Source organism: Tursiops truncatus, chromosome 4 (assembly GCF_011762595.2).
Source record: "Tursiops truncatus isolate mTurTru1 chromosome 4, mTurTru1.mat.Y, whole genome shotgun sequence".
NCBI lineage: Eukaryota > Metazoa > Chordata > Mammalia > Artiodactyla > Delphinidae > Tursiops > Tursiops truncatus.
Window position 1 is genome coordinate 109,508,965 of NC_047037.1, and position 26,914 is coordinate 109,535,878.

General features: G+C 36.0%; 1 protein-coding gene and 1 pseudogene across 2 annotated transcripts in view; both read left to right on the forward strand.

Moving 5' to 3' along the window:
• Positions 1 to 26,914, forward strand: part of GBE1 (1,4-alpha-glucan branching enzyme 1) — a 288,288-nt gene that overhangs the window by 158,097 nt on the left and 103,277 nt on the right. The gene's annotated exons all lie outside the window — the stretch shown is intronic.
• LOC141278602 (large ribosomal subunit protein uL18 pseudogene) lies at positions 10,699 to 26,015 on the forward strand (annotated as a pseudogene).

Sequence of the window (26,914 nt, forward strand, 5' to 3'; positions counted from 1 at the left end):
AGGCATATTTTTCTCAAACTTCTGAATTTCCCATCCCCGTCTTGTGGTGGTGAGATATCTCTATTTGGTCTTCATTCTGCTTCTTTTTCTTTCACTGTTAGTAAGACAAGCCATCAGCCTCAGGATTTATTTCATTGTCTTTTTTCAGCTTAAAATATCTCCCCAAGATTAGACCTTTGCCTGTGTAGCCTTTCAAAATTCTCTATCTGCTGAAAGCATCACTAAAACTCAGGGGCAGTTATAGTTAACATTTTCTCCCAGTGCTTTAGGAAACAAAACAGCATAATAGCCAACTTTTCTAAGACTTAAGCTCTATTCTCAGCACTGTGTAAAGGATGGCAAATGAGGCCAACTAGCTGTTCGGTGGGTTCATCTGATCTTTGTGAGGGATGATGGTCATGATGACTATAGTGATAATCTTTATTAAGGATCATTCAATTTGGAGGTATTAGGTGCCTACCTACCTTATTGAACTTGCTTCTCTGACAACCTGAAATAAAATATCTCCTTCAGTCTTCTGCCATTTCCTATCTCCTGTCCCTACCTATTTTTTTTCTATTGCAATTATCACCATGTTACATTTGAAAAAGATACTTATTTTTTAAATTTTAGTCATATATTTGTTGTTTATGTATTAAATGTGGAAGTAAAGTTAATATTTATTGTTTCTTATAGAAAATATTTTAAGTAAAGCAGTCTGTGTTTCTCTTTCTCTCTGTCTCATAAACTTTTCACCATCAAATTTGTTTGCCATGAAAGTGACACTGCAAAGTGTTGACTTGGTGTGGTTACCTGTTCTTTAGAACTGAATTCAGTGAAGAAAGCTATCAAAGATACTTCCAGCCAAAATGATGATGATAATAATAAATACTACATATAGTTAAGATATAAAAGATCTGACATAATATAAAATAAGTGGTTTTAGAATTACATGACCTTTACCTCTCTGATCTTACCAAGCTGTTTAACACTTAAATCTTGGTTTCATGGATGAAGAGCTCATAATGTACCACAGGGCAGTTATTAAAACTATATAAAATAACATCATTGAAAATGCATGACAAGCTAAATATAGAATATTATGAAGAGTTTGGAGTTGTACTTTCAGATTTTTACTAAAGATGAAAGCAGGGCTTAACTCACAAACCAGGCAGGTAACTGAGGGAAGCAGGCCAGGTGGTGGTCTTGGCAACCCAGAGCAAACAGGTCTTGTTAGAAGGGGCTCCCACTCACAAGTTCCTGCTGGTTGTTACCATGTGAAGCCACATCTTCCAGTTCTTTGAGAGAAGTCAGAAGTCCACATTTTATATGAAATATCCCCATTTTTAAATGTCTGCAATTAATTTAAAATTTTGAAATTATTGTTCAGACCAAAGGAACACACATTTGGGATTGATATAATCTCTGGGCCTCTAGGGCTATCTCTGGACACTGAGATGTACCTTGGGTTAAGAGAGTATCAGATTCTATGAAACTTCCAAAATTAGGTAGTAAATTAGGTACTGAGTCAGATAGGATAATAGGACAATGATACTTTTATAGTTTAAACACAACATTGTAATTCAACTTTCTTTGTATTATAAATGGGAATTTTATAAACCTAAACTGGTAGTATGACACTGTCTCTCAGCAGAATTATGTTGACATCTACTTTATTTTAAGTAGCAGATGAATCAACAAAATAAATGCCTTTTAAGATCAGGCTCAATAAATCAAAATTCACATTTAGTGAAGAAATCTACAGAGTTAAAATTCAGTAACCTTTATTTATTGTAATGCCTTGCATCTAAGTTGTAAGTAATTTCTATAAATGTAGTTACTGACTTTTGGGGGCATAATAGAGAATGGGTAGAGGCCTGGGCTTTAGGTAGCAGCCTGGGCTCAAATACTAGTTCCACCGCTTAGAGTGTAACCACAACCAGATTAGTTAATCTTTCTAAGTTTAGTTTCCCCATCTGTAAAATAAGATTCTAATTGTATCTCCCTCCTGTGATTGTGAAGATTTAGTGACACACTTATCCTGGTGCCTGGCTTGTAGTCATGATAATCGCCATTGTTACCAACATTGCCATATCATTGTCACAGTCTTCTTGTGGGTAGATTAACCAGCCGACCTATTCCTCTGAAACATACTTAGAGGCTTGAAGACAAGCAATAACAATACTTTTCGTGAGCCAAATATGTGCCATAATCGCTGTGAATCTTTACTTGTTGTGGTCTCACACTCTTTTTTAAAAGCACATTCAACTGTTTTCTTGGTAGAAGCCCCAAATTAGGAACGTTTGTGGAAATGACCTAGCGTGATCAACATCTAACAGTATTGAGAAATCACAGCCAAGAGAAATGGTAGAGGGAGAAAGCCCATCAAGGCCAGAAACCAGAACTGAAAGCACAGCGATGTGAGGCCCCTCAGGTGCAGCAGCAAACAGTTCCACACTCTGTCGCTCTGGGCATCATTAGACTGCACTATAGTATAATAATTGATCATAATGAATGTGAGTCATGAAAAAAACTTTAAGTCATGTTCAAAAATGTCTTTTTAGGCACTAGGAAAAAGTAAAATGTTATTTCAAAGTATTTTCGTTAAAAATGTTAGATTTTTAAAGGCTATTTTAACAATTAAGTTAAAGTTATCTGTCAACTATTTTTTAATAGCGTTACTGCGAAGATTTTATTTATGTGGAGTACTTTGTTCCCCTCCAATGCAGAATAAGCAAAGCATCCCTCTACTTGTTATTATTTTTAAAATTTTCAGGTGCGGAAGGCATTTTATTAAACAGTTATTGGATTAACTACCCTGATTCTTTTGCCTTTTAAATCCAGGGCCTTCTGATCTATTTCTTAGGATAATATCTTATGGTACTTTGTTGTGAGAGGGAAACAGAATTTTAGTCTCAGGACGTAGGTTCTAAATCAGATTGTTCAGTCTTTCCCAATAATGGAGTTAGGGGACAAATTTTTCAGTATAATGGCTAAGCTGTTTGCTATAACAGTACCTAGATTAGCTCAGGCAGGAAGGGCCCACTTAGTTCTTACCATCTCCTGTCTCTTCTTTCTATTTCACATGGCCATTGATGTTGTGACAATGATTGTGAGTAAGGAGATCACACCTTTATGTTTGTTGTTTGGAGCCCAGGCTGGACTAGCATGTCCTCCTGATATCTTCCTTCTGACAAAGTGTTATTATTAAGCATTGCCTTATAATAATCTGGCACGGGCTTTGCTCGACTTTCGGTTTTTCCTCCTTGTTTCTGCCATGGGCTCATCGACCAGCTTGTGTGGTTATATCTGAAAGGCTATTAGAAATTGCCCATCTCTTTATCTTTTCCCAGCACTTTCCGGAAGTGAGGTATCTAAGATCTCCTGTAAAAGAAGAGAATTCGGGGAGTTTAGTGATAAAATGAAGGGATGAACACTGTCAGGTCATAGAGGTGGCGAGAGAGGCACTCAGTACTGCTGTCCCTGCTGACCACCTGGTACAGGAGACTGCTGCGCTGCCAGGCTGCTGGCTGGTGGGGTCAGAAGGAAAAACGGGAAATTATATGTGAGGTGTGCACAAAATAAGTGTGTAAACTAGGAACCTAATAGTCCTGCTGAGAAACATATAGAACAACACTGTCCAAAAGAAATATAATGCAAGCCACATACATAATTTAAAATATTCTAGTACTCATATCCATTTCTAAAACGATGATTAAAATGGAGCTTACTGGGCTTCCCTGGTGGCGAAGTGGTTGAGAGTCCGCCTGCCGATGCAGGGGACACGGGTTCGTGCCCCGGTCTGGGAAGATCCCATATGCCGCGGAGCGGCTGGGCCCGTGAGCCATGGCCGCTGAGCCTGCGTGTTCGGAGCCTGTGCTCCGCAACGGGAGAGGCCACAACAGTGAGAGGCCCGCGTACCACACACACACAAAAAATACGTGCAGTTCTTAGAACAGTTCCTGGCACATAATAAGAATTAGTTATTATTTCTTATAACTTCCATGGTTTGTTCCACAACTTCTTTGTTAATCTCAAATTTATGTATTATACAAACTCTGAACTTACATCCATCTAACCATTACAGTTCCTCTTTATATTACTACCAAATTATTTCTCAAATCCAGATCCTCTTTCCTACCTCTGCCCTGCGTTAAACGCTCTATTTGATTATCTACCTCCACTGTCTGCTCTCTTACATGTTAATGTGTATTTTACTATACCGTTTTTTGGATTGCATTATTATTTAGTTTACTTTTCTCCTCTACACCAGGCAAAAATACAAGCTTCAGCAAAGCAAAGGCAGTGTTGTCTTGTTTCTGCCTTTATCCCTCAAGGCTAGAACAGTGCTTGACTTACTTAAACACAAATTTGTTGAATGGATAAAGAAATGAATGAATACATTTATGTTTTCTAAGGCTCCCAAATTTAGAATATAGGTCTTATACATCTTGTAACCCTATTGTTTAGCACAGTATTTCAGAGCCTACCAGAGAGTAGACTGTCAAATATTTGTTCAACTGAGTAAAAAATGAAACTCGTTATCTCTACAGAGTCTTACTTACTGAATAGTTCAGGTCCTTTTATTCCCAGATATAGCAAATGGTATTTCAGTTAATTCATGAAGTAACAGTGGCATCCAGATCTGTCACAGCAGTTTGTTCCATGTAACTACTATAGAAAATGATCCACCAGGGAGGAAAGTTCAGGAGGATATCCATGTGTGTCACATGAAGAGTGTTCAGTGCTCAAATAAATTTGGAAAACCCTGAATTAAATCAAGTTCAACACATTTCTTTATAGTTGAAATTCTTGGAATCTTTAATTAGCTATTGTGTATTTTGAATCTCCAAGTAAGTGCTGCACAATAATACTTCATTTCTCAAATGTCTTTGACCTTGAGGCACTTCAATGCACTTAGAAGAGATTTTTTAAGAAATCCTAACATCGAGGTTTATTTTTCTTTTGATCTCATCTTTAGGAGATATTTTGTTGAGTGTGCGTATGTAAATTCCATATTATAAACACTGTTAATGGTGGTTTTACATTTTTGTAAAGAATATCTTATTTGAAATTTGTGTCCTTGTAAGAAGCTAAAAATTTTCACTAAACCCTTAAATACTAAAGGTATAGTGACATTAACTTGTGGTAGTTAGTGGATGGAACTAGGGTGGGTTTGCTTTGGCATCCAAGCTATGGGCTGTTCCTTACAGAGTAGTGCTTGTCACCATTTTAATTATTTTATTGAAATCTTTCATTTTCATCTCTTCTTGATCACTCTCAAGCTCCCATCAACATATAGTACCATTTACTTGTAGTTTACATTTTAGAGAAATGAAGCTTTTTTTACCATTTTCTCAAGCAGTAAGTAATAGCACAACCTACTTCAGGATTTACACTAACTTAAACAAAATACTATTATCAGTCTTCCCCCATCAGTCCATCAAAGATTCATCTGGCTGCCTTTGTTATTCTCCTACTTTTTCTCTTTGTCCTCTCTCTGTCTCTCTCTCTTCTCTTTCCCTGTCTCTCTCTCCCTTTCTCTTTCTCTTTCTCTGTCTGTCTCATAGATCTCAGCTGTACATTTGGCAATTTAAATTTTGTGATATTTAAAAGGAGATACCCAACAATAAAAAAATCATGGATTTTACTTTTTTATTCATGCTTATCAATTCTGCAAAGAGCTAAGGGAAAATTGTCTCTATGTTCTTTTTAGAAGTCTTAATATATAGACTCCACTTGCCACAAGCAGACAAGGTGTAAAATATTAAAATAGAGGCAGTGCAAAAGTAAGAACTTCACTCAGAACCAAATACTCTGAGGAGATGCTATCCTCGGTGTCTAGATTAGATAGTCATCTGTGAATTGATGAAGACCTAAGAATTTCTCCCATCAAGGCAGGAGTGAAGCATTCCGGTTTTTCTTTGTGATCTTTCTTCCTCCCCTCCCCTCCCCTCCTCTTCCCTTCTCCTCCCTCCACCCACTTTTTTTTTTAATACAAGGGAGAGCAAGGTTCTGAGGCTGGGGAGGATTCGGGTCTGTATCAGGTGAGGGCACAGCTTTGGTTTTCTCTCATTATGGCTTATTTCCCTGCTCTACTGATAATTTCAGCATGTAGAAAAAACTGGCTGCAACTAAAAATTTGTCTTAAGAAATGTAAACCTTTGAGACCATTTGAGCGTAAACCCAGGCAATTCATAGAAGCTGGGAACAAGCCAGAGGGAAGCTTGGTCCTTTTATACACTCTTTCTGCAGGATTTATTAACATCCTGCAGAAAGTAGAATTCTGATTCTTGTGTTGTGCGTGTTTATAAATTATATTACTGTGTAGATATTAACTAGTTTATATCAATATGCACTAGATTTGAGTTTTCTTATTTATATACATGTTTATATACGTATGTGTACAGACACATCTAAAGTTCAAAGTTTTATACAGATTAATCATAGATTATTTAATGTTTTTGTTTCTTGCTGTTAACTATAGTTTATAATCTCAACACAACTAAAATTGATAGAAAATGGGGCAAGAATATAGATTTCTATGCTGTGCAGGTAAATTAGTTTTAAAGCAAAGGAAGTTTTGCTTTAAAAATAGAAATGAAGTACTTTTTCTATACTAGAAATGTCTGTAAAACGTCTTTAGGAAATATATACATGTACTATGTATATGTGTGTATATATACTGCATATGTATATACAATGAACTTCTGAGTGTCTCTGCTTTTTAAAATGAATGATAGGGACAGGGGGCTTTATGGACACATGTTAATGATAAAGTAATCTGCTGCTTAGAATCATGTATTAAAAATAAGTCCGGGGGCTTCCCTGGTGGCGCAGTGGTTGAGAATCCGCCTGCCGATGCAGGGGACGCGGGTTCGTGCCCCAGTCCGGGAAGATCCCACATGCCATGGAGCGGCTGGGCCCGTGAGCCATGGCCGCTGAGCCTGCGCGTCCAGAGCCTGTGCTCCGCAACGGGAGAGGCCACAACAGTGAGAGGCCCGCGTACTGCAAAAAAAAAAAAAGTCTGGCACACACAGGTGCTGAATTAGCTAATTAATTAAATTAATTAATTAATTAACTAAACAAAATTTCTTGGAAATTTTCTTGGAAATTTCTTGGAAAAGTTCAGGGACAATTTATCTGATATAATAAGGAGACAGATATATGAGTTTTAAGTAGAGAGGGTGGTAGATTTGATTGGGTGTTGATGATGTTCTGTAATTGCTTCTATTTTTTCATTTATTTTTAAAGTCAAGGCAGTCAACTGAAGGTGAAAAGTTAAGAGAGAGGTGTTGGAAATTTCAGATGAGAGGAGGTGTAGAATTGTCATCTGAGAGAGTGGGAGAGTTGTTTCATCGGTAAGGAAATATGATGGGATTCCTGAGTGATTTTGTGGGCCCACCTGCCTGTGGACCAAGCAGAAAGCTGGATTTGACTAAGTTCTGCTAGGACTACGAGACTTCCCTGAAATTCCACTGGAAGCTGTTTTCAAGACTGGAGAAGGGCAATCAATAAATGCTTGAATGGCAATTTTTCTACCTCCATTTTCCTTGAATTTTCATATAGTTAACATTTCCAGAAGGTTGACAACAACAAAAATAGTCAGTTTAAAGAATCACAGTTTTCCAGGTCAAATCTGTTAAATAGTAACTAGTCACAGCAGGAGGTATAATTAATTATAAGCTAAGTAAGCTTGCGTGACAATTGATTCAAATATACTCAACTCATCACCAAATATATTCTTCATAGTATTGCTGGAGTAAGCTTTCTCAAATGTAAATTTTGTGTGTGACTGACAAGTGTAAATCATTCGGTGGTAAACTATAGCCTATGACAGTTGTTTTCTAAACAGATGAATGCTAATGGCTCTGGTGACAATGGAGATCCAATGTCTATTGTAGAGTTACTCACACTTAAGGCTGCCTCCTCCTTATAGACTATGTCATAGATTGATACTTTCTTGATCATGTGAGATAGAAATATGAGAACCAAGGACATAAAACAGGGTTTCACAAGTCAGTTATGCCATCTCAAATATGGTCCCAAATATTTCTCAGAGATTATCCTTACTGTTCCTAGTCCACTGACTGAAGGTGGGTTCCCTGATTGCCTGAAAGGCCTTGAGCACAAAAAATGACATTGTGCACTAGCTAGTTAGAATTGCAATTGGCAGTAGGCAGCACAAGGGTACTATCCAGTTTTCAGCTATCTCAGGGAATGTCTAGTGGTTGTAAAAATATGTGCATGTGCACTTGCTTTGGGGATGGTGGGTGGGGTAGTCACAACAGTCACAACATACAAGCCTAACTCCTTGTATGTTTTCCCCAGGGCTGAAACTATGGGTCCATGAATACATTTAGTTATAACTTTTTGATATACAAAAGGATCCAATTCTAAATTTTAAGAAACATACATATTAAAAGAGATGGCATTATTTTTAAAAAGTACTTGAAACAGGGATGTGGCTGCACTTCTTCATTGTATACCCTTAGCCAATTTCTGGGAGAAAGCACACAGACTTAAAGAACAATAGGCAATAGTCACGGTGGGTTAATCCTTTCTCTGCCTTGAGGCACCAGGGTAGGGGTTTCCCAGCTGCCTCTAGCAATCCCATGTGTGCTGTCCACTCAGCACTGAGGCATCTTCACTGAAGCTCTATGGGAACAAGAATCATATTTTCAAAGTAATTGGTCTTAAGGATAACTTCCAAGTTCTTGGCAAACTAGGAGCTCAAGTATCTGATCACTTTCTACTTCTCTAAATTCTACAATGTAGAGTTTCTCACACATACCAAGTCTTTGTGTCTTTACCCATGCCATTCTTTCTCCTTTGGAATGCCTTCCCTCCTCTACTTTGCTTTATACACTATCTTATATTTCAAGACCAAATATCTATCTCCTCTTGTAGGAAACCTTCATAAAAACTCTACCATCTCCATCCTTGTCCCTGCTGCTTTAAATGTCTTCTTGCCTGTCTCATTCCAATAGACTTAAGCTGGACTTCCCCTTCTTACTTAAATACTGCATTTAAATAGGTCTAATAATGTATGTATGTGTATATATGTGTGTGTATGTATATATATATATATATATATATATATATATTACATGGAAAAAATCCCCCATGTTAGTCTTTCCTACTAGACAACATGTCATTTCAGTGACCTGCCTTTTGATTTTACTTCAACAGCATGTGTTGGCTCTCTAATTAATGCTTATTATCTATTAGAATTGTACCTAAAACAAAAATGTTTATCCTGAGAGAGTATTCTCTACATTTCATGAGATATTTTCATGCAGAATGTTCTGCCACTTCCTTTGGCTTTTGATGTTAAAAATTATTTCTATTTCAAAAATATTTTTAACTTCCCATGTTGCCACATAGTAAAGCCTTTTTAATTGATATGTTTTATATCATTCAGTTTTAATTTTATTTGTGCCCTAAGTAATTTGTTAAAGCAGTATTTTTAGTAGGAAATCATGATCTATTTTCTGATATACCAACTGACACAAAATCCAGTTCTTCCTAAGTATGGAGATACTTCATTTTATAAATTTGCATATATCTTAATGGTGAGGACATTTTAATATTATGCTGTTTTACTTATTATGAAAAGGTTTTACTCTGAGACCTCTGAAATAAAGCAAAAAGAAAAACTTTAAGTAGAAAATGATGTTTTGTTTCCTCATATTAAAATGCATTTAAAAATGTCAAAATAAGCATGCAAAGCCAAAATTAAATCTCTTGGTCATATTTTTGAGAAGTGATGACTTTTTCTATTTTAATTAACTCCCTAAAGAATTTTTAAATGTGGATGTCTCTAACCTAGAGGATAATTTTCAAACAGTTATATATATAATTATTAGCTTTATAATTTTTCTCCATTCCTCACAGTCACAATTTTATCAAATACTTATCTTACCCACCCCACATGAAATGTATTGTGTTAAATAACTTATAAGTTCCAATCTGCCATCCCATTATCTATCATATATCTATCATGGCATATAATTAACTGCTATGATTATTTTGATTTATAAATAATTTTATATAAATATAAAAATACAGAAATATGCACTTAAGTACAGAAATAAGCAATCTGTCAATTTTATTTAATTAGCATAATAACATACATTTAATGTATGTCAGATATAGGTTTCTCTTTATTCTGATTTCAGTATGGGCAAATATAGAAGACCATAAAACCACTGTGGTCTTTGTAAATTTATATGGAAAAATGATAGACTTTTAAAATATGAATGTATGTATAGATATATTTGCACAATAAACTTGAGTCAAATTCATATAGTTATGGATAATGTGAAGGATATATTTTCTATAGAATCAATTTTACAGGTCTAGTTCAGCCATGCTGCTGAACATCTGCATAATATGGTTATTTCTGCTTCTTTTTATAGGGCAGAGACCAATGTGTAAATTATGATTATTAATGATCTTACTACTTGTGATCTCTTTTGAAAACTAAATGGATGAAAATTATATTTTCCTTGCAATTTATGACAAAATGATAAATAAAATTATTTTCTGTATATTCTCATTATTTTGACATAATTTAAAGGGTAATCTTTAAAAAGTATCTCATATACAACAAGTTCAGAGATTTCCAAGAGTACACTAGTTAAGGTGTTTCTAGGCATGTAGAAGTTTTTCAGTCCCCCAAAGTGCCTGATGAGTCCATTTATTTAAAGGTAAAAATCATTAATAGAACACCAGTATCTCTGGGTCTAGTCATAGCTTTTCAACTAACTATAGAAGTCAGTAGTTCTACTTTCTCAAGGACAGTTGTAAAGTGTAGTGTTGCCTAAACTCATCCCTAAGCTCTTTATAGAAAAGAAAGTTCAGTGTAGGATATGCATCATCAATGAAGTTTCTGACCTGGGGAAGAGAAGTGAAGCAAAAATGCCCAGGTGAACTGGTGTGGGAATAAACAAGTATTGATTGAGAATGTCAAAGGCAAAAGAAACTTCTCACTGCCCTTCAAAGTTGATTCTTCCTTGTTATTGTGATGGTTAATTTTTTGTGTCAGCTTGACTGGGCTAAGGGATGCCAAATAGCTGGTAAACATTTATTTCTGGGTATGTCTGTGGATGTGTTTCTGGAACAGATTTAGCATTTGATTCAGTGACTGAATAAAGAGACCACCCTCACCAATGTGGCCAGGCCCCATCCAGTTTGTTGACCCCGATGGAACAAAAAGTTGAAGGACTGGTGAATTTCCTCTTTCTCTCTCTCCCTTCTTGAGCTGGGAAGTTCATCTTTTTCTGTCTTTGAACATTGGAGCTTCTGGTTCTTGGCCCTTCCAACTCTGAGGCTTATACCAGTGGCACCCTGGTTCTTAGGCCTTAGGCCTCCTACTGGGAGTTACATCATCGGCTAACCTTGAACTGAATTATATCCCCGGCTTTCCTGATTCTCCAGCAGGCAGAAAGCTAGATTGTGGTACTTCTCTGCCTCTATAACTGTTTGAACTGATCTCTATAAGAAGTCGCCTCATATATGTATACATCCTGTTTGCTCTGTTTCGTTGGAGAACCCTGACTAATACAGTCATGTCTAAAAATTACCATGATAAATGAGCCTCGTCAATGGTATCAGTTGGAATCATGAAGTTGGAAGGGTCTTAGTAGTCCATCCTCTCTCTACGAGTAGGGATCACTTCTATGCACTATTTTTCTTGGTGTATAATTTTCTGCAGTCCTTTTGGAAAACAGTTTGTCAGCACTTATGTTAAAAAATGCTATAGCATGATCATTGAGTTATTTCACTTAAGGTACTTTATTCTAAGACTATAGGCCTACTGTGTATTAAAAAGAAAATACTATGTGCTTAAAGATATTTATTGCAAGTTATTAACTAGAAACCAGCAAAAATATCCTTCAGGAATGACAGGTAAATTAAGACATTCTCAAATGAAAGATAACGAAGAGAATTTGTGGCCAGCAGACCTATCCTCAAAGAATAGCTAAGGAAGGGCTTCCCTGGTGGCGAGTGGTTGAGAGTCCGCCTGCCGATGCAGGGGACATGGGTTCGTGCCCTGGTCCGGGAAGATCCCACATGCCACGGTGCGGCTGGGCCCGTGAGCCATGGCCGCTGAGCCTGCGCATCCAGAGCCTGTGCTCCGCAACGGGAGAGGCCACAACAGTGAGAGGCCCGCGTACCGCAAAACAAAACAAAAAAAAAAAACCCTACATCTAATAATGTACTTAATGGCCAGAAACTAAATACTTTCCCCCTAAGTTTGAGAACAAGGCAAATGTGTGTGCTCTCACCATTCCTATTTAACATAGTGTTGAAAGTTCTAGCTAATGAAATAAAGCAAAAGAAGGGAAAGAAAAGACGTTAAGACTGGAATAGAAGAAATAAAATTGTCCCTATTTATGGATAATATGATGATCTATGTAGAAAATTCCAAGGAATTCAAACAATCAAAAAACAAGATCTAGGAAGTAAGTTTAGCAAGATTGCAAGATGCAAGAAACATGTACAAAAATCAATTATATTTCTATGTACTAGCAATGAACATGGGACCATAAAATTTTTTTTAAAAATATGTCATTTTTAATTGTGCCCCCTTCTTCCCTCCCTCCCTTCCTCCCTTCTTCTCTTCCTCTCTCCCTTCTTCCCTCCCTTTTTTCTCTCTCAAAATAAATATTTATTTATAAATATAATAAAATTTAAACAGGACTGTATGCTGAAAACTATAAAACACCAGTGAAAGAGGTGAGAATATCTAAATAAATGAAGATGCATACTGTGCTCACAGATTAGAAGACTCAACATAGTGAAGATGTCATTTCTCCCAAATAAAAAGCAGTTTAAGACAATTCCTATTAAAATTCCAGCAAGTTTTTTTTTAAGACATAGAGAAGATTGTTCTAAAATTATATGGAAAGGCAAAGCAATTGTTTTAAATAGCTAAAACAATCTTGTAAAAGAGAAAGTGGTAGGAATCAGATTTCCTGAGTTTAAGACATTATATAGCTGCATTAATCAAGACTATGTTGTATCAGTGGAGGGATAGATACAAATTGATGTAACAGAATAGAGAACCTAGAAATAGGCCTACACAAATATGCCCAACTAATTTTTGACAAAAGTAGAAAAACATTTCAAAGGAGGAAGGATTTCCTTTTCAATTCATGATGTTGGAGCAGTTGGACATCCATGGGCTAAAAATTAACCTCAAACTAAATTTTATACGTTATATAAAATTTAAAATAGATCATGAACTAACATATAAAATGTAAAACTGGAAAACTTTTAGAAAAAATTTCAGAATGTAGGAGTAGTCAAAGAGTTCTTAAACTCAAAAGCACAATCAATACAAGGAAAAATTTACAAATTGAACTTTATTAAAATTATGATATAAAGCCTCTGTTAAGATGATGAAAAGAAAAGCTACCGACTGGAGGAAGATGTTTGCAAACCACATATCCAACAAAGGTCTCAAGTTTAGAATACAGTTGATCCTTGAACAACGCTGGTGTTAATCTGCATTTGACTTATAGTTTGCCCTCTGTATTTTAAGGTTCCTTGATATCTGCAGATTCAACCAAACACAGAACGTGTAGTACTGTGGTATTTATTATTGAAAAATACCTGTGTTCAAATTCAACTGTATATAAAGATGTCTCAAAACTCCACATTAAAAAAAAGGAAAAAGAGAAACACAAAACAAAAACCCGGTTAGAAAATGGTCAGAAGACATGAACAGTGTATATAGATGCCTAATAAACAGATGAAAGAAAATATATTCAACATTGTTAGTTAAGGAAATGCAAACTAAAACTACAAGGAATTATCACCACCCATCTGTTGAAATGGCTTTAGCCATTTCATTTATTTTAATAAAATGCAGTGACTATACTGAATGCTGGTGAGGATTCAGGGAGACTGGATCATTCCTGGTGGGAATGTAAAATTTTACAGTCTGTGAATGTAAAGTGTTTCACTCTGTGAAACAATGAGGTATTTGTAAACCTACCATACAACCCAACAGTCACACTCTGGGTATTTATCCCCCCAAATTAAAACTTTTTCTCCCCACACACAAAGACATCTGCATGAATGTTCGTAGCAGCTTTATTCATAACTAGTACCTTGAAGCAAGCCAGGTATGTTTCAATAGATGAATGGTTAAACAAATTGTGGTACACCCATACCATGGAATACTACTTAGCAATAAAAAGTAACAATATTGATCCACAAAACAACTTGGATTAATTTTCAGATGATTATGCTGACAGGAAAAACCCTGTCTCAAAAGAGGACATACATATGATTCAACTACTTTTATGTATTATTCTTGTAGTGACAAAATAAAGAAACAGAAAAATTAGTGGTAACCAGGGGTTAAGGATAGTGGTGGGAAGGCAGGAGGCAAGTGGATGTGATTATAAAAGGGAATCAGGAGAGCCGCCTGTGATGTCATTGTGTATCTTAACTGTATCAGTGCCAGTACCTTGGCTGGGATATTGTTCCATAGCTTTTCAAATGTTACCATTTGAGTAAACAGATAAAGTCTACACAGGATCTGCCTGTATTATTTCATGTAACTGTGTGGTAATCTACATTTATCTCAAAATCAGAAGTTTTAATTAAGATTTTTTAAAATCCTCTTTATATCAGAAACAAAGTGGCTTGAAGAAATCATATGAAAATGTTAATAGTCATTTAACTATTACCGCTCATGGGCATTTGAAAGTAAGCTTCATTTTCAGAAGCATATTGACATAGGTAATAACTTTTCAAATAGATTTTTTTAAGTCTAGATTTAGTCAAATCAGGATATCTGCTGCTCATGCAGTCTTAGAACATCAATGCCAATTAAAATCACTGTGACTCAGAGCTGATACTCAACTTTAGAGTTCAGAATTCCACCCCCCCGCCCCAGTTTAGACTGAGCTATAGAGGCCGCACTCACGATAAACTCATATTAACAACAACAAAAAAAACTGATCTAATAATGTTAGATGGAGTATATGCCTTAAAAGTTAGTTGGAATCCTTGTGTTCAGTAAAGAAGTCACCTTTGTTTTGTTCCAAATAGTTTTTTAGTTCAAATAAGTAATTTTAAGGATTTTTAAATGAGCATAGAGTTAACACTATAAACATTACATGGTCTTAGACAATATGTAATCTTGGTAAAGTAAATGTCTTATGGACCATTCCTGCCTGACTGGTGTTACTACCCCTGTAATAAGTGGAAAGCTTGGGTTTACCAACTAGTGTTTCTTTCTTCCCATTAGTGCTGGATTAGTACTGATGAATGCATTTTATTAAGCTTTGTAATAATGTTTGTTTTTTACTAAGCCCAATGCAGATCAATGTTTTTTTCTTGAGATTTTTCTCAGATTTCTTCAGTACATCCTGGTTTTGACAATTCAAACTTGTCACCTTGATTGTACTCCCTAACTCGTCATCAAAGAAGCATTTAGAAACTATGTGTTAGTTACATTTATTTCTGCTATTAGCTAATGTTACTTGTATGTTGGTATTTATTTTTCTCTTTTTATCAATCTGGGCTCTCTCTCATTGTAGACAATTCTCTTACTAGAAAATTCATAGACTCAAGTGTTTGAAGTTACCTCAGTAACATAGTTTAATCTTTAATCTTTGCTTCAACATCCCTGATTCTGCTTGCCCTTAGATATCTTCAGTAGTGTGAAACCCATCTCATGAGGTAGCCCGTTCCATATTTGGACAGGTTTCCCCATTAGAAAATTCTTTGTTACATTAAGTTAAAAATCTATCAATTTGTAACCCATGGACACTCAGAAGACAGATCCAATCACTTTTCTACATAGTGTGCCTTTGAGTATTATAACCTGGAGCTCTTTCTATTTCCAGAGTGTGTATTTACATTTTCTCCCCGATTATTTTTCCTATTGCATTACGTGGTTTTGAAGTCTTATTTATTAGCAAACATGAATTTGTCTATATCCCTCTTATATTTGGAATTCTGAATGTAATATAACGATGGGTTCTGACTATATCATATTATATTTTAGTCAGAAATTTCTTAGCCATTGCCCAGTATAGACATGCATTGTATCTTTGTTATTTTCTATTTATTTTATACCTCAAAAGTACAATTGTGTCAAAAGACTTCTAGCGTACTAAGGTTTGGTTCTATTCTGTCTTTTAGACTTGTAAATAATGTGTATATAAGGTAATGGGGAAAAAAATCACTCAGTGATATATTTTTTTCCTTTTTTTGTTTGTTTTACCTCATTTACTCTCCCTCGAGTGTATTGTGAAGATTACTATTTTTTTAAGCCTCAATATATGTCTAGTCAAAAATCTTACAATCTATCGTTTAAATTTAAATTGGATTCCGAAAGTCACTAGATTAAATGTCCTGCTATACTTAGTGAATGAAAATATATGTTAAAGGAGGGAAAGCAGACCATTTTTATGTTTCTAACAGGCTAAATTGGGTACTTGTCAGTGCTCACAATCCAGTTCTTCAGAAGTCTAAAACTGAATTTGAAAGCACCCTGGTCACCTCTGACCCACTGTGGAACACAGTGGTCACAATTGAAGAGGAAGGTGGTGCTTTTCTTTTCGAGAAGAGCCACCTGCAATCACAGGTGTTATCAACAAGCCTTGGAGCTTCAAAGAGCTATTGTATTTTCCTTCAGCCAGCCATTGTGATGACAGCGCTTCAGAGGTTACTGGGCCACTTTTAAACTTTTGTATCTTAAAAACCACAGTAGAAATATATAGGCCACCCCGATTAATTGAAATTATATTTTCTCTCTTGCTGTAATATGATCATAAACCTTCAAAGGGGCCTTTCTTTATGAAGTGTTTATGAGTTACGAGAAACAAGTGTAGGCCTTTTATCTGTAAATGTGACAAATATTCACAAAAATGCAATTGTCTTCAACTAGATATTCCCCTTTCGTCTTTAAGAGACACACTTTTCATAAAATCAACTATTGCCAAAGACTAACAAGTATCTGTGAAACTAAGGAGATGTGAAATTATTCTTTGATTAGCTTGCTCTATCAAAGGTCAAGGAATTGCATCCTTGAGTGGTGGTGGAGAGCTGCGGAAGGATCATGAACAGGCTTGCTCTTGCTGGCTTAGTACTGCTGTTGCTGTAGTGAAGAGAAGGCCATTTTGAACCAGTGGGTCAGACATATAACATGGGGTGTCATAATAGTTGGAAAAAACTCAGCAAATTATGATAAGAAGGATATATACTTCAGAGCAATACTCATTTTTGTGTATAGCCATTATTTTTCTGGACCTTTCTACTTGTTTATGTGCCTCTTTCATTCTCTGCGCACATTTACATCTATATTAAATTTTTATACCCTTTTTTCTCTTTTTTTCTTCATTTACTCCTCATGTAACTGGCTGTGAATGAATCTGAATCACATATTTATGTTAGTGACAAGTCAGAATGCCAAATATGAGCTATTTGTGGCTCTGTTGTGAGCAATTTACATATTTACAGTCTCCAACATCTGCTTTAAAATATTCTAATATTATAATTCTTTCCAAAGTCGGTTTGACCATTAGCAATCAACAATAGCGACAATGAAATACATTGTGATGGTAATTGATAAATTAAAACAAACCACCTGTGTGCAAGAGGGCTCTAGAAAAAGGCCAGTTAAGATGTCTAGGGAAGTGCCGCATTGCTGCAAACTCCATGAACTTCCTGTGATACATCCGAAATTTTATAAACTTCGCTAATATACCAATAATACGGATGATAACAAGAGAAAGCAAAAAACAAAAACAAAACAAAAGAGGAGGGAACAAAAATTAGAAAATAATTTGGGAGGCAGGGAAACATAAGGGCTATAATCATCTGTACATTTGCTGTGTCTGTGGATAAAATCTGACTTTAAAGTTTTTTTTGGCTTTGAGAGATGTTTTGGATGGGGGAAAGTCAGGCAGATCTGTACCAGTGTCCCAATCCTTCACTTATCTGTTCAGGTGATTTTGGAAGAATCATGTAAAATCTCTTGTTTCAGTTTCTTCATCTGTAATTAGAGGGTGATAACCCTTAGTGTAAGTGTAAAGAAAAAATTAAACATGACTATATGGATAAAGCATTTGACCCATTATCTATTCTCAGTAAAGGATAGTTTCCTGTTCTTTCTTTATCTCCCCAGAATGCAAACTGCCAGCAGCCAAAGGGGAGAGGGAATCATCCTCAGGAGTTAGCAGATACATCATGACTCTGACAGTTATCGCGTGTTGCTCATTGTTTGGGCGTCATTGAGTATTGTAGTTGGAACTGTTCACAATGACAGTTCTACATGCCAATGAAAAAGCAAATGTCTCAAACCTATTCAGTGGCCTTCAGTGCAGGTTGAAAAAGGTATTGAAAATGTAGTTTGGGAGGGATTTTATGAAAGGGAGAAGATGGTATAGCCCAAATAAGCAGCTTTTTCCTAAATGCCTGATTTAATCAAACAGTAACATGTAGAATTTATATTTCTTAAATAAAAATCTCTCTCAAGAACAATTTTCAGCAGAAGCACAGTGGATTTAACTAGATAGTGTCTCTCCTTACTTTCCTTTCATACTGTGCAAACGTTTTTTTTGTTTTGTTTTTGGGTTTGTTTTGTTTTGTTTGTTTTTAATGTGATATATCCCATAATCTTTGTATAATAGAGGAATAGACCATAGTGTTTAGGTTGCAGATTCCCTCTTACTGTAAAAAAATAGTTTGGCATGGGAGAGTTTACCACTGATCCAGAAAACCATTGGTGGTTGTATAAGTAGTGACCTGCTGATATTCAGCTGGTATCCGAATTAGTGATTTTCAGCAACAAAAACTGATTTTGGAAAAAGTAGTAGACTTAGTTCCAAGGGACTTGAGGGGCTAATATAAAACTAATCATAGATGAACATGACTATAACATTCCTTGCTTAAGACATAGTTTCTTATATATGATCCCTGGGTGTCCAGAGAAAGCCTCTCAGAGGTCATATTTGATTAAAATCTGCTTGACATCTGAGCTTGGGTTCAACTCGGGCAGAGAATTCCAGGCAGAGATGCGAAGTCCATATGGTTAAGATGAGCTTGATTGTGCTTGAGGAACAGAAAGAAGGCCACTGTAGCTGGCACTTAGTGGAAGGGAGGAAATCACAGTATTAGACTGGTGCTTGATTGTATCAGACCTTGTAGCCAGGACTATAGAGTGGATTTTATCCCAGGTGAGATGGGACTTATTTAATAGGGCCAGGTCACTCTGACTGGGCAGGATTTTGACCTGAAAGTGGGTCATTAATCTCAACCTGACGGCACGCTGTACGTTTGCAAAGTGCCTGGGCATTGATAACTATATATATAAAACTCTGGGCGGATGACTTTGACAATTCATCCTATGTCTTTATATATGAAAAAGAATCCTGAAACCATGGAAATTTAAGATAATTTGGGGACCTTTTAAAAAAGTTAATTTTGGGGCTTCCCTGGTGGCGCAGTAGTTGAGAATCTGCCTGCCAATGCAGTGGACACGGGTTCGAGCCCTGGTCTGTGAGGATCCCACATGCCGCGGAGCAACTAGGCCCGTGAGCCACAACTACTGAGCCTGCGCGTCTGGAGCCTGTGCTCCGCAACAAGAGAGGCCGCGATAGTGAGAGGCCCACGCACTGCGATGAAGAGTGACCCCCGCTTGCCACAACTAGAGAAAGCCCTCACACAGAAACAAAGACCCAACGCAGCAAAAATCAATAAATTAATTAATAAACTCCTACCCCCAACATCTTCTTTAAAAAAATAACCTCCCCCAAATAAATCTCTAGGCCCATGTGTTTAAAAAAAGAAAAAGTTAATTTTGTAAGCATAGGCTAAATTCTCAAAATTTTCACCAGATATCTGATATTCTGAGGAGCCTAAGCTTTTATTCCCCAGGACCTGCATCCATCACAGATGTGAAGTTTCTTCTAATCTATTGTTTTATCTTTTACAAATTTGTCAGTTTGCCTTTTACTTCAGAATATATTTGTGTTTATTTTACTACAGTTAGCTCTTTAAGTTGCTGTCAAGAGGCAGATGTGCATAGTAGCAAGCTACTTTGATCCTGCAGTAAGAAACCTGAGTTCAAATTCTGACTTCAGCACTGGCCAGCTGTGTGGCCCCGTGAAAGTTACATATGGACACTGGTAAAATGTGAGGGGTTTTTTTGTGGTACACAGGCCTCTCACTGTTGTGGCCTCTCCCATTGTGGAGCACAGGCTCCGGACGTGCAGGCTCAGCAGCCATGGCTCACGGGCCCAGCCGCTCCGTGGCATGTGGGATCCTCCTGGACCGGGGTACGAACCCGTGTCCCTTGCATTGACAGGCGGACTTTCAACCACTGCTCCACCAGGGAAGCCCAAAATGTGAGTTTTAATTGCAGGGATTAGCAAACTATGGCCTGCGAGCCAAATCTGGCTGCTATCTGTTTTTGTTAATAAAGTTTTATTGAACTACAGTCATGCTTACTCCTTTACATATTGTCTGTGATCTCTTACAACCTACAACCGCAGAGCTGAATCATTGTGACATAGACTGTGCGTGGCCCACAGAGTGTAAAATGTTTATACTTGGCCCTTTACAAAAAAAGTTTGCCAATCCCTGTCGTAGTGCACACTTCTGAGGGTTATTGTGGGAATTCCATGGAATAATTCACACAAAGCTCTTTGTACAAGGTCCAGCATTTAATAAGCATTCAATATATATTTATAATTACTAGAATTTTTAGAAATTCATTTTGTTTACTTCACAGTAATCAGGTCAAATTGACTCTCATGAAGATGCACCACTGTTTATGTGTATTTCTGTATATCCTTGGGGATAAAATTGCCTAAGTTTGAGAAGTCTGTTTTTTGAGTAGTCATATTTTGGTGATGCTTGCCCATTTCTGCGTTAATAACAGTCCTGGTTATTGGAGGTTCTATTTTGCCCACTAATCTGTCCTTGATATGAATATTATAAATTATACATATGTAAAAGTTCTTGGCTATATTACAGCAATATGGGTAGATTGTTAAATTAATCATTGCAGAACACTTTGAAAATCTAGGCAGCAATGTGCAAATGCAAAATTTATAACTGGAGCAAACAAAAAGAAGCTGATGATTCCTTAAGGATACTGATGTTTTTGTGGTTTCTTTCTTTTATTGTCGTCACCAGAGATTTATCTAACATTTGGGGAAATTTTCAATATTTAATCATAAGCATTTTTATTCCAATGTAGGCTATACGTGGAGGCCAATCTGAATTTGTTCTAACTAGAGGCTGGATATATATATATATTTTTAATTGGGGTATATGTTCAGATGAATGCCCATGTGTGTTAAAACTTAAACAAATTCATGCATTAATAAGGAAATATGATTAGTGAGGAGTTTAATGATTTTACTTTTCATAGTGGTAAACATGTAAAAGGCCCCTAAACAAAGATTGTAAACTGTGGGGAAAAAGGAAGAGGATAATCTTATTTGAGCATCCCAAGTAAATAATTTCTTATTTAGTTTTCTTCGTGAAAATATCTTCCTAAATGCCTACATCATACTAATTACATAGCCACTTTTGTAGGTATCTGAAGTACCTACAAAAGTATATTTAAGTTACATTTATGCCAGTGTAGTCAAGAGTTTTGTTCTTAATTTCCATTTCCTATTTCAATGACTCTGAAAACATAGTTTCCTAAGTAATGTATACTAGGTTTTTTGGGTTTTTTTAACTACTTCAGAGTTAATGTTGGATTTTATTTGAGTTTCTTGGCTTTCTATGTACCTTATTAATTCAGTTCAGGTCAATTTGTTTAAAATTAATTTTAAAAAGGTATAGGACATGATTACTACCACATAGACATTTATTGTTGTGTTGGGAAGACTGGTTACATGAACCAGTTTATCTCTTATTTTCTTTTACACTAATTAAGGAATTGTCAGGAAGATTCTGCAAAGCTTATGCTGAGACTTGAGTAATAGGTAGAGTTTGGATAGGAGAAGAATGGGTAATAGTTCTTATATTTGTTTTTTTTTTCGGGAGGGAGGCTGAATGGTTGTGTTTTTGAGTATGTGTGTTTATTTTCCCCTATCATCTAGAATTCTATTATTGCCTAAAACACATTATTTGATGTAATAAACCTTTAGGTCTGGATTATGTTAGCATATAGTGGAGTGATTCAAATTATTTACTCTGTATCCTTAAGCTCAGAAAATTTTTGATCTTGAATTAATCTTTCACTTTAATAAAAGGTTTATTAAATCCTAAGTTAGAAGGAGAACAAATAATCTAATAACTTCTTGTCAAAGCTTATCACTCTGAGGTTCAGAGAGGTTATGTGCTTATACTGATTTTTACAACATCAGATGGAATAGTTTTCTTGACTCCTAACTCAGTGCTATTTTTGTGTGTGTGTGTTACAAATGCTTCCTTGATGTTCATTAAGTGAAGTCTGACAATTTTCTCGTAAATTGCATCAAACCAAGGCACTTGCTTTCTTTATTTTTTCAAAATTAGTAAATATATTTATTTAGTTAATGATTTCAAGCAACAGATAGTTTTTTGATAGGCTTTCACTTTTGCCTTATCAATGACAATTTAAAAGGAAGAGAGGCTGACAAGAGAGAAAAGGAAGAGAGAAAAAGAGGTTAGAAAAGAAAAAGGAAGGGAAAGAGAAGAAGAGATCATATGGAGAGCTAGTTTAGGAATTAAGGAGCCACAGAGAGCAAGGGAAAAAGGGAATGGCTTCTTAAGACTGATAGAAAGAGCAAAGTCTCAGCTGAAGGGGGCAATAGTTGGGACAGGATTCAAGAAAAGCGTGAGCCTTAATTGGGAAAGAGACTATAGCATGAAGTGGGAATTTTCCAGAGACGTATCTTGCTAGAAAGAAAATTATCCCAAAGGTATTCTCCTTAAAGAGAAAAATTCTGGCTAATTACTGTGCCTGAGTTCGGGCTGCGGCCACTTCTCCACTCCCACCCCACTGCCACCCTCAGAGGTGCTGGATCTGCAGGTCTGTGGCTAGCAGTGGGCACAGGTCTCTGTTCTGCAGGATGGGGTTTATTAAAGTTATCAAGAATAAGGCCTACTTCAAGAGATACCAAGTGAAATTTGGAAGAAGACGAGAGGTTAAAGCTGATGACTGTGCTCAGAAATGCATGGTAATCCAGGGTAAAAATAAGTACAAGAAACCCAAATGTAGGATGATAGTTCGTATAACCGAGAGAGATATCATTTGTCAGATTGCTTATTCCATATAGAAGGAGATATGATAGTTTGTGCAGCTTATGTTCATGAACTCTCATGGATACATTGCAGAAAGCACTGATGGTCAACCTGGTGCCTTCACCTGCTGTTTGGATGCAGGGCTTGCCGGAACTACTACTTGAAATAAAGGTTTGGGGACCCTGAAGGGAGCTGTGAATGGAGGCTTCTCTGTCCCTCACAGTACCAAAAGACTCTGGTTATGATTCAGAAAGCAAGGAATCCATTGCAGAAGTACACTGGAAGCACATCATGAGTCAGAACATTGCGGATTGTCTGTGTTACCTGATTGAAGAAGGTGAAGATGCTTCCAGGAAATAATTCTCTCAATACATAAAGAACAATGTGACTCTAGACACGATGGAGGAGATTATAAGAAAGCTCATGCTGCTGTAGGAGAGAATCCAGTCTATGAGAAGAAGCCCAAGAAAGAAGGTTAAAAGAAGAAGTAGAACCATCTCAGAATGTCAAATGCCCAGAAGAAAGATGGAGTAGCTCAGAAGAAGGCAAGCGTGCTCAGAGCTCAGGAGTGAGCCGCTGGGAGCTGATAAACCAAACCACAATTTTCTATGAAGGTTTTTCAGATAAAGACAATAATAAACTTATTGACCAAGCTAAATAAATAAACAAACAAATAAATAAAATAGAAAAATTCTGGAGAAATGCAATTCAAACATTTCAGAAGTGAATAGCTGAGTATTATATGAGAGGTTCAACCACACAAAATTATCACATAAAAAATGTTCATCTCTTATTTTTTCATGCTCTCACCTGTTTATTTGATGGCTAATTTAATAAATAGCTTTCCACAAAATCTGATTGTGTTGACTGTATTAGAATTGATTTTTAAAGGAGGTCACATGTTAAAGATTACATTATAGAACTGATAGTATGTAATACAAAGGTATTCTTGCTATGCCTGTCAGAAATGGATTGACAGCTTTCCTGAATTAAATTTATGGTGATTTCCAGTAAGTTTGAATGATATATTGTCCAATTTATCCTGTAGACCTCCACCTTTAATATCACTTTTTTGAGTAGCCTAGCTTCATATTTTCCACACTAGATTAACAGATCCTTTCTCATTATAGTGTCATACTACCATACTTTTCTTTGTGTTATTAATCACTATTGTAATTAAATGCATTTGTGTTATTATTTGTAAAATGTCTCTCTCTCCCGTTAGTCTCTAAGCTCCATGAAAATGGGTGTTGTATGTTTTCTATTCATGACTATAACCCCAGCACCTAGCATTGAGCCTGGCACAAAGCAGGTACTCAAGAAATATTTGTTGAATGCACCAATAAGTAAACACCACACTACTCCAGAAAAAATAAACGCAGAATTAAAAAATAAGGCTCAAGATGGTGGCCATGGAAGTCGGAATCCTCTAAGGAATGTGTAACAACTCAACTGCTGAATCAACTAGAAAAAAAAACAGGCTCATTTTGTTTTGATATTAGCCAAAACGTGCTTATCTTTAAGAATATTTATTTTCAATATAAAAGAATTATAAGTATTATAACACATTGGTCTATTCCAATTTAATTTACATGTAAACAAATACATTTAAAATCTGTTTATTATCCAATAGATGCCCCCCTTAATCAATCCTTACTATATATCAAACACTGCTAACCACATCATACACATTATCCTATTTAATCCTCTTTCAGGAGTGTGCTGAAATTATCTTCCATTTTACAGTTGAGAAAACTGAGGCTTAGAGAAGTTAAGTACCTTGCCCAAGTTCATACAACTGACATGACCACATGTTGGAGCTATGAGTATGTGGTTTTAAAAAATTATTGTACCAAGGAAATTGCCAAAAACAAAAATTAACTTACACATGGTCATGCTGAATGTAGCACTATCCAGTTATACTTAAGGGTTGAGGTTTTGGACTCAAAAGGTTGAGTTCCACCTGTACTTATTAGCTGGGTGACCCTGAACTTTTTAAACTCTCAGATTCTCCAACCATGAAACACACTTGACATTACAGCCTTGTTAAGCAAGACTATGTAATGTGTGAATTCTAGAAGCCAGTAGACATTCAATGAATTTGAATTTCTTTTTCTTTTCTATATAACAACTATATTCTCCATTCTGTTCTATTCTAGCCAGCCTGCTAAATGCTAATTCCCTTTGTTTGTAGGAATGTGTACAAATAGACATTAAAGAACTATATCTTATTTAACAAGGTTAGTGCAAATTTGAAAACTGCTGAAGGAGTGATAGTTGAAATTTAAATATGATTAATAGCAGCTTCCCATACAGTTTTCCTCAATTTCCCACCCCCAGAACACACACACACACATACACACACACACACACACACACACAAAGCACACACAGGCATGCACATAACATTTTCTGAAGAACTAGGTGCTGCTTTTTTCCCTTGCCTTATCTCTATCCCTATACAACTGGTATTCCCCAACTCATCTCCTCCCCAGAGTGCTTATCCATTTCTGGTCTCAGAGTACATTGTTGCATTGCAACTTCCTTAGTATTCTAAATATCTGTAACTTTATATAAACTATAATAGTATTTTTCTTGAATGTTGTCTTAAAATATTAATTATTTACGATTGGTAGTCAAGGAAAATCCTCTTGTAGTCAATATAGTCTATAAAATCATAATTATTTTGGACTAGAAAAGAAAATTAATTCCCAGATGCTTTATACTTGTTTATCTACAGATCTTTGTTCTCCTTCACTTGTATTTTTCTCATTTATTTTTGATGCTGCCTAGATGTATTTATCTTTAAGTTAACCTCAAGTCAGTCTTTTGAAATGAAGCTGGTTAAATATAAGTAAATAAACATTATATATCTAGTTACAAATTTTAATACAGTGATGGAAAATTATCAAGTTTATGAGTTATTTTTCTACAATAGAAATATTATAATAGTTCACTTAAATATCAAGTTAATCTATTAGAAATAAATCAATCAGAAGAGAAAAATTGAAAAATGAGAAATATGTAAATAGTTAATGTTTCCAAACTTTTACCATTAAAATAAGCTTTTAAAATCTGATTACCAATTATAGTTTAATATTTGCCAATAATGTATATCTCTATATGTTTAAGTCACTGTGAGTTTTGATCTGGAGCAATAATTATTTTCATTCTATAGGTAAGGTTGAATTTTTAACCTTGTTTGGAAAAGATGGATGTGTATCTGTGTACCTGTATGTATGTATATGTAATTAGCTAACCTATAGTGATTTGTTCTGTAGAAGAGCAACGCCTTGTTCAGATGAGATATGTAATAATTTCATACAATACCTCCCCTATGTTTCATTATAGAGGATGATTTAGCTTGGCTTTCTGCTTTCTGGACCTTGAGATGCTCAGCTTTTTTGCACCCTCTACTTTGAAAAAGATCTAAGTTTTGTCCAAATTTTAATAGTATATTTGATAAGCTCTAATGCTTTGAAAAATCACCTTTGGTAACAATCTTTATGAGAAAGCAAAGAAATATAAACTGATTTAAAAATAAATAGTATGGGGCTTCCCTGGTGGCGCAGTGGTTGAGAGTCCGCCTGCCGATGCAGGGGACACAGGTTCGTGCCCCGGTCCGTGAAGATCCCACATGCCGTGGAGCGGCTGGGCCTGTGAGCCGTGGCCGCTGAGCCTGCGCATCCGGAGCCTGTGCTCCGCAACGGGAGAGGCC